Raw genomic sequence first — 6,188 nt, forward strand, 5'->3', positions numbered from 1 at the left:
TCTATTCACCATACGAGGGGCTGATAGAGTAGAGAGCACAAATATCGCAATCAAAAAAGATGGATCGCTTCACGGATTGGCGTGTCATCCTTTCGCAGGGCCAATGCAAATCTTCTCTGTATCGTCCAATTTTAGTATATGTGCCGCCTGTGCCAAGCAAGCAACAAGAGAGCGTCCGCCGAGGGTAGTGTACGCCCTCGGGCGCGCGAGCCCCTCTCAGAGGTGGTAGTGCCATGAGCCATCTCACCCCTTCGCTGGTGCCGTAACACATTCGTTCTGTGCGACGCACCCTGACTGTTGCAATCGTTCACCGAGTTCGGGGACAGGACGGTAGCGCCTCGTGTGCACTGTGCCAGATTCACAGCGATGTACAGAGCACTGCTGAAACATGAGAAGCGGGTGTGAACGCACTGCCGATGGTACCGGAGTACTGCGCTGAAGGGGGTCTTGGCCTTGTCCTTTTTTGTTTCACAAAAGAGTGGCAAAAAAAAGGGAATAAGTTTGTGGGCAGCGAAGGTCAGTAGGGGGTCTTACCGTAACTAACTTGGATCTCCACGGATGCTATGTCTTGTCATTGAATTCTCTTCTTACTGTCTACAGATGAGCGCTGAAGTCTGCTTGAAGCAAGTGGTCTCGTCCTTATCAAGAGCAGCCAAAACAATGGCACAGCCAGTGGCCAGACTTTCTGTCCCATCAAAGCGATCCTCTTCCCCATTCTATAAATAGGAGTTGAGGTTATGCGGCCCCTGGCCTTCCGGGTCGCCCAAACATTTGCATCCAGTCCCAGTCCCTGCTCCCTCAGCTCGGGGAGCCCGATGGCCGTGGATTCAGCCTGAGTTCAATACCGTGTGATGGAGGCCGGGCCGCCAGCCGAGCTGTCTCTCCAGATCAAAGGAGGCAAAGAGTGATCGTGCAACAAAGCGTCCTTATTTGAGATCCGTGCCCGCCCAACGACGAAATATGAGCTGGTAGAGTGAAGACGCAAATATTCCTTCGTCCAAAGAAGATGGAGCGCCTCACCTGATTGCGTCGTCATCGCTTCGAGGCCAGCGCCGAACTTCTCTCTCTGTGTACTCCGGTACCACTTTAGTGGTTGCCAATAGCAAGCGCAGGCGAAGAGACCCGTCGCCTTCCAGAGCATCATGTGCCCTCAGGCGTACAGCCCCTATGACGGGTGATGGGGCCCAGTGATCATCTCTCACCGCATGCTGACACCGGTTCTCCTGAGCTCTGAGCCGGGCAATCTCCCGACCCGCCAGCAACGCGCTCACCGGAAGTTCGGGGGATGGAGGGCTGATCGTGTAGCCGTGTTGCATACGCGCTGATTCTGTAGCCATGTGCCAGCATCTGAACCGTTTGAAACATGATAAAGCGGTGATCTTACTCGGTCACGGTACCTGATAAATGCTTCAGCGAGCGTAAGCCTGGTCTTGTCTTTTTCAAGTGAGCCCAGTGAGGAAGTGCGTTGTACAAAGGTCGTGAATGATGAGGGTGTCCACGACGGGGCTCTGATTCCACGATACATTTTGCCCTGAAATGATATGTTCCATTGCTCACCCAGATAAGCGCTGAAGTTCTCCACATGAAGGGGCGGACCGACGCGGTCGCTTTATTCAGAAGAGGGGTTGGCGATTAAAAAGGGGCCGGAACGGGCGAAGGGGGCCGAGGATTCAAACCTATCGGCGGATCTCTTCGCCGTTCTGCAAATGTCAGGCGTTCGAAGGTCCTGCGACTCATTTTAAGAGTCGCCAAATATGGGGTGACCCGGGTCATCGCCTCTCCATATAGAAAACCAGGTGTTCCGGCGTATGAACATAGGTTCAATCAAAGCGGTGCGGTGGTGGGGCTGGGCATCTCTCCCAGGAGACTGAGTGGAGGCAGATTGGTGGTTTTGAGTGGACAAAACGCCCTTCTGCCAGAGACCCCTGTATTCATTCCACCAGCACTCTGCGGGGCTGGTAGGAGGAGGGCACAAAATGTCGCCAGTCAAAAAGGTGGAGCTTCACTCTGGTCTGAAAGCATCATCCCTTCTAGGTCAGCGCGATCCCTGCTAATCTGATCCCATTTTGGTGAAAGTCAGGCAAAGTAGCGCCAGAGGCGTCCCCGCCTGCAAAATTCCTCAGGCCCACAGCCTCCCTGTGAGGGTGAGTCCTCAGATTGGTCTCACCACCAGACCATCTGCTATCCTGCCGCCTGATTTGAGACCTCCTGACTGCCTTTGCGGGGCGCTTTCAGGCAGTCTCAAAAGCGGGTTTGTTCTGCAGCCGATGGCCACGTGTTTGCGCTCCCACAGCCACCACGTGTGCGGAGCATCTGCTGAACAGCCAGCAGCTGGGTGGACGCCACTGCCTATTGGTACTTTCGAGTACCAGCAGGGCCTAGTCTGTCTTTTTAGCAAAGTGTTGTGCAATTGAGTTTTGGTGTGCAGCTGGCGTGGTCAGGGATGAAGGGGTCTTACCGGACTAATCCCTGGATCTCCACGATGCTGATGTCTTTGTTCATCGGCCCCAATTCCCACTGCTTTCTCCAGATGGCGGCTGAAGTGTCCCATGCCGAGAGAGGAACGATGCGGCCTGTCCTTTTATCGAAAGAAGAGGGTGGCTGTGAAAGCATGGTGGGCAGCTATAGTCAGGATCGATTAATCCCATCATGGATCCTCTTCACATCTCTTGGCCAAATGAGCTGAAGTTCTCTGGCTCATTTCGAAGCCACAAACACGCCCAGGCATCCTAGGTCTCCTCTCCCCTGCTCTCAAGCTCCGAGTCTGACTACGGTCATGCCGTCTCATGAGTGTCAATCACATGGTGATGGAGCTGGGTCAGCATTTGAGCATCTCCTCAGACAAAGTGAGGCGTGAGTGATTTTGGCTGTACCAAAACGCCCTTCTGCCTGAGACCTGCAAAGTCTGTCTCACTCCCAGACGAGGGGCTGATAGGAGTGAGAGCAACAAATGTCTAATCAAAAAGATGTGGAGGTCACTGATTATGTCATCCTTTGAGGCCATGCTTAATTCCTCTGTAATTTGATCCACTTTGAGGAGGAGCAGTCACTGAGTAAGCATAAAAGAGTGCCCCGCCTCAGAGGCACCCTCCCTGGGCCAGCCTCCCAGAGTGAAATTCCTGAAAGAGCCTGGTCTCACCGCACTTTGTGATGCCGGGACTATTCTGGTCCCAGATACTGACTCCACCCCTGATCAAATGTAACGCTCACCTGAAGTCCTGGTGGACAGGGATCGTGGGTACTGTTGCAACATATGTTAGATTTCACACAGAGCATCTTCTGAGCGGTTTATGAAAGAGCAAGGCAGGTGACGGACTTACTAAGGAAAACTTGAGGCTGAGCTTTGAAGGGGCTGGTCTGTCCTTTTTTTCAAAAAAGAGGCAGGCAGCAGTAGGTGCTGGTGGCAGCCATGGAAGGGGATTACAATCGAGACTAACCTCCTTGATCTCCACCGTGCCTGATGTCTTGTCAGCTGATTCTCTTCTTCACTTTCTCACAGGATGAGCCATTGAAGTTCTGGCGCATTGAAGGGGGCGTGGCCTTGTCCTTTATCGAAAAGAGAAGAGGGCGTAAAGAAGTGGTGGGCAGTAGGGAAGGGGCCAGGACGGTGTCCCATCATGGATCCTCTTCTCACATCTCTACAAATGAGCTGCTGAAGTTCTCTGGCTTCCATTTTCGCTGGTCAAATACGCAGGTGACCCAGGCTCCTCTCTCCCTGCCTCAAGCCCGAAGTCTGATCTATGGCCATGTAGTTCCTCTATGAGTTCATCACATGGGTGTGAGCGCAGATGGGGTCAAAAGCCTGAGCATCTCTCAGACAAAAGGGAGGCAGTGAGTGATTTTACAACAAATCGCCTCCTTCTGCTGAGAGACCTGTGTTAATTCACTGCAGATCAGAGGGGCTGATAGAGTAGAAGGGAGCACAAATATCGCCAATCAAAAAAAGATGGAGCTTCCACTGATTTCGCGTATCACATCCTTCGCAGGAGCCATGCTAATGGTCTCTCTGTATCTGATCCAATTTAGTATATATTTTGCACGAAGGTGGCAGGACAAAAGCAAAGAGAGGGCGTCCCACTGGAGGTGGGCGGCAAAATTCCCTCGGGGCTGCGCGAGCCCTCTCAGAGGTAGTAGGGAGCCCAGTAAGGCATCTCTACCACTTACTCATCTGGCCCTGAGGCTCTGCCAGGCGGGCACACTTTGGCCTGTTGGCCACTGTTCACTCGGGTGTTCGGGGACAGCAGGGGAGCCAGTGCTCGCGCCTAAGTGCTGCACATGCTGCCAGATTTGCCAGCTGTTAGCATGGACATCTGTTAGAATGATGAGGAAGCGGGTGGACGCACTTGCCGATGGTACCGGAGTACTGCGCTGAAGGTGGCTTGGCCTTGTTCCCTTTTTTTTCAAAACAGAGGTGGCAGTGAGAAGTTGGTGGCATGAAGGGTCGATGAGGGGGTCTTACCGACGAACTTTGGATATCCACGTGCTGATGTCTTGTGATGGATTCTCTTCTTACTTTCTACAGATGAGCGCTGAAGTTCTGGCGCTGAAGGGGGCGGTGGCCTTGTCCTTTTATCGACAGAAGAGGTGGCGGTAAAGAAGTGGTGGGCAGCAGAAGGGGCCAGGGGCGAGTCTTACGGACGCACTTTGCATCTCCACAAGGCAGGTGTCCTATCATGGATCCTCTTCTCACATTCTACAAATGGCGTTGAAGTTCTCTAGCTCATTTTGAGGAGGTTTATCAATCTGCCCAGGTGACAGGTCTCCTCTCCCTGCTCTCAAGCTCAGGAGTCCTGACGATAGCCATGTAGTTCTCTTAGGTTCAATACATGTGGTGTGATGTGAGCTGGGCCAGAGGCTGAGCATCTCTCTGGGGACAAAGGAGGCGTGGAGTGATTTTATAAATAAAATGCCTCCTTCGCTTTTGGAGACCTGTGTCTATTCACGGCCAACGAGGCTGATAAGTAGAGACACAAATATCGCAATCAAAAAAGATGGATCCTTGACGGATTTGTCTGTCATCCTTTCGCAGGGGCCATGCTAATCTCTCTGTTATCGTCCCAATTTTTAGTATGTGGCCGCCGTATCAGCACAATGAGGCGTCCCGCTCGGTAGGTGTAACCCCTCGGGGCGCGCGAGCCCTCTCAGAGGTGGTAGGGCCCGTGAGCCATCTCACCACGCCGCATGCCGTACCATTCGGTTTTCTGATGCCGGACGCACCTGACTTTTGGCAATCGTTCACCGAGTTCGGGGGACGGGGACGTTACCGCCTCGTGTTGCACATGTGCCAGATTTCACAGCAGTACAGGAGCATCTGCTGGGACCATGAGGAAGCGGTGGCGCCCTTTCCGATGGAACCGGGGAGTACGGCTGCTGAAGGGCTTTGGCTTGTCCTTTTTTTTTCAAAAAGGAGGTGCACGTGTAGAAGTGGTGGCAGCGAGGGTCAGGATGAAGGTGTCTTAACCGGACGATACTTTGATCTCCACTGCTGGATGTCTTGTCATTGATTCTCCTCTTACTTTCTACAGTGAGCGCTAAGTTCCTGGCGCGAAGGGGGCTGGCCTTGGGTCCTTTTTATCAAAGGAAGAGGTGGCGGTAAAGAAGTGGTGGGCAAGCGAAGGGGCCAGACGGTGTCCAATCAGGGATCCTTTCTCACATTCTACAAATGAGGCGTTAAGTTCTCTTGCTCTTTTTCGAGTTGTCAAATACGCAAGGTGACCCAGTTCTCCTCTCCCTGCTCGTCAAGCTCGAGTCTGACGATGGCCAGTGTAGTTCTCATGAGTTCATCACATGGTGTGATGGAGCGGGGCCAGCTGAGCATCTCTCAGACAAGAGGCGGTGATTGATTTACAACAACGCTCCTTCGCTGAGACCTGTGTCCTATTCACCAGACTGGGTCGATAGAGTAGAGGAGCCCAAATACGCAATCAAAAAAGTATGGAGCGCTTTCACGATTTGGCGTGTCATCCTTCGCAGGGGCCTGCTAATCTTCTCCTGTTCGTATCCAATTTTATTATATGTGTCCGCCGTAGCAAGCACAAGAGAGGCGTCCCTCGAGGTATGTGACCCCTCGGGGCCGCGCGAGTCCTCGCAGAGGTGGTAGGGCCCAGTGAGCTCTCACCACTTGTCGCATTCCGTACCATTCGGTTCTGAGTTCCGGACGCACCCTGACTGTTGCAATCGTTCACACC

The 6,188-nt window shown here is 53.1% G+C and overlaps 3 non-coding genes across 3 annotated transcripts; all 3 read right to left on the bottom strand.

The window, feature by feature from the left end:
• Window positions 1-53: 53 nt before the first annotated feature.
• On the bottom strand, window positions 54-160 carry LOC122143464. Its single transcript, XR_006159184.1, has one exon. It is a non-coding gene; the product is annotated as a U6 spliceosomal RNA (small nuclear RNA).
• A 4,824-nt stretch (window positions 161-4,984) lies between these two features.
• Window positions 4,985-5,089, bottom strand: LOC122143465. The gene has a single exon (XR_006159185.1). It is a non-coding gene; the product is annotated as a U6 spliceosomal RNA (small nuclear RNA).
• Window positions 5,090-5,928: 839 nt separating this feature from the next.
• LOC122143466 lies at window positions 5,929-6,036 on the bottom strand. The gene has a single exon (XR_006159186.1). It is a non-coding gene; the product is annotated as a U6 spliceosomal RNA (small nuclear RNA).
• Window positions 6,037-6,188: the final 152 nt, after the last annotated feature.

Source organism: Cyprinus carpio, unplaced genomic scaffold (genome assembly GCF_018340385.1).
Source record: "Cyprinus carpio isolate SPL01 unplaced genomic scaffold, ASM1834038v1 S000005022, whole genome shotgun sequence".
Classification (NCBI taxonomy): domain Eukaryota; kingdom Metazoa; phylum Chordata; class Actinopteri; order Cypriniformes; family Cyprinidae; genus Cyprinus; species Cyprinus carpio.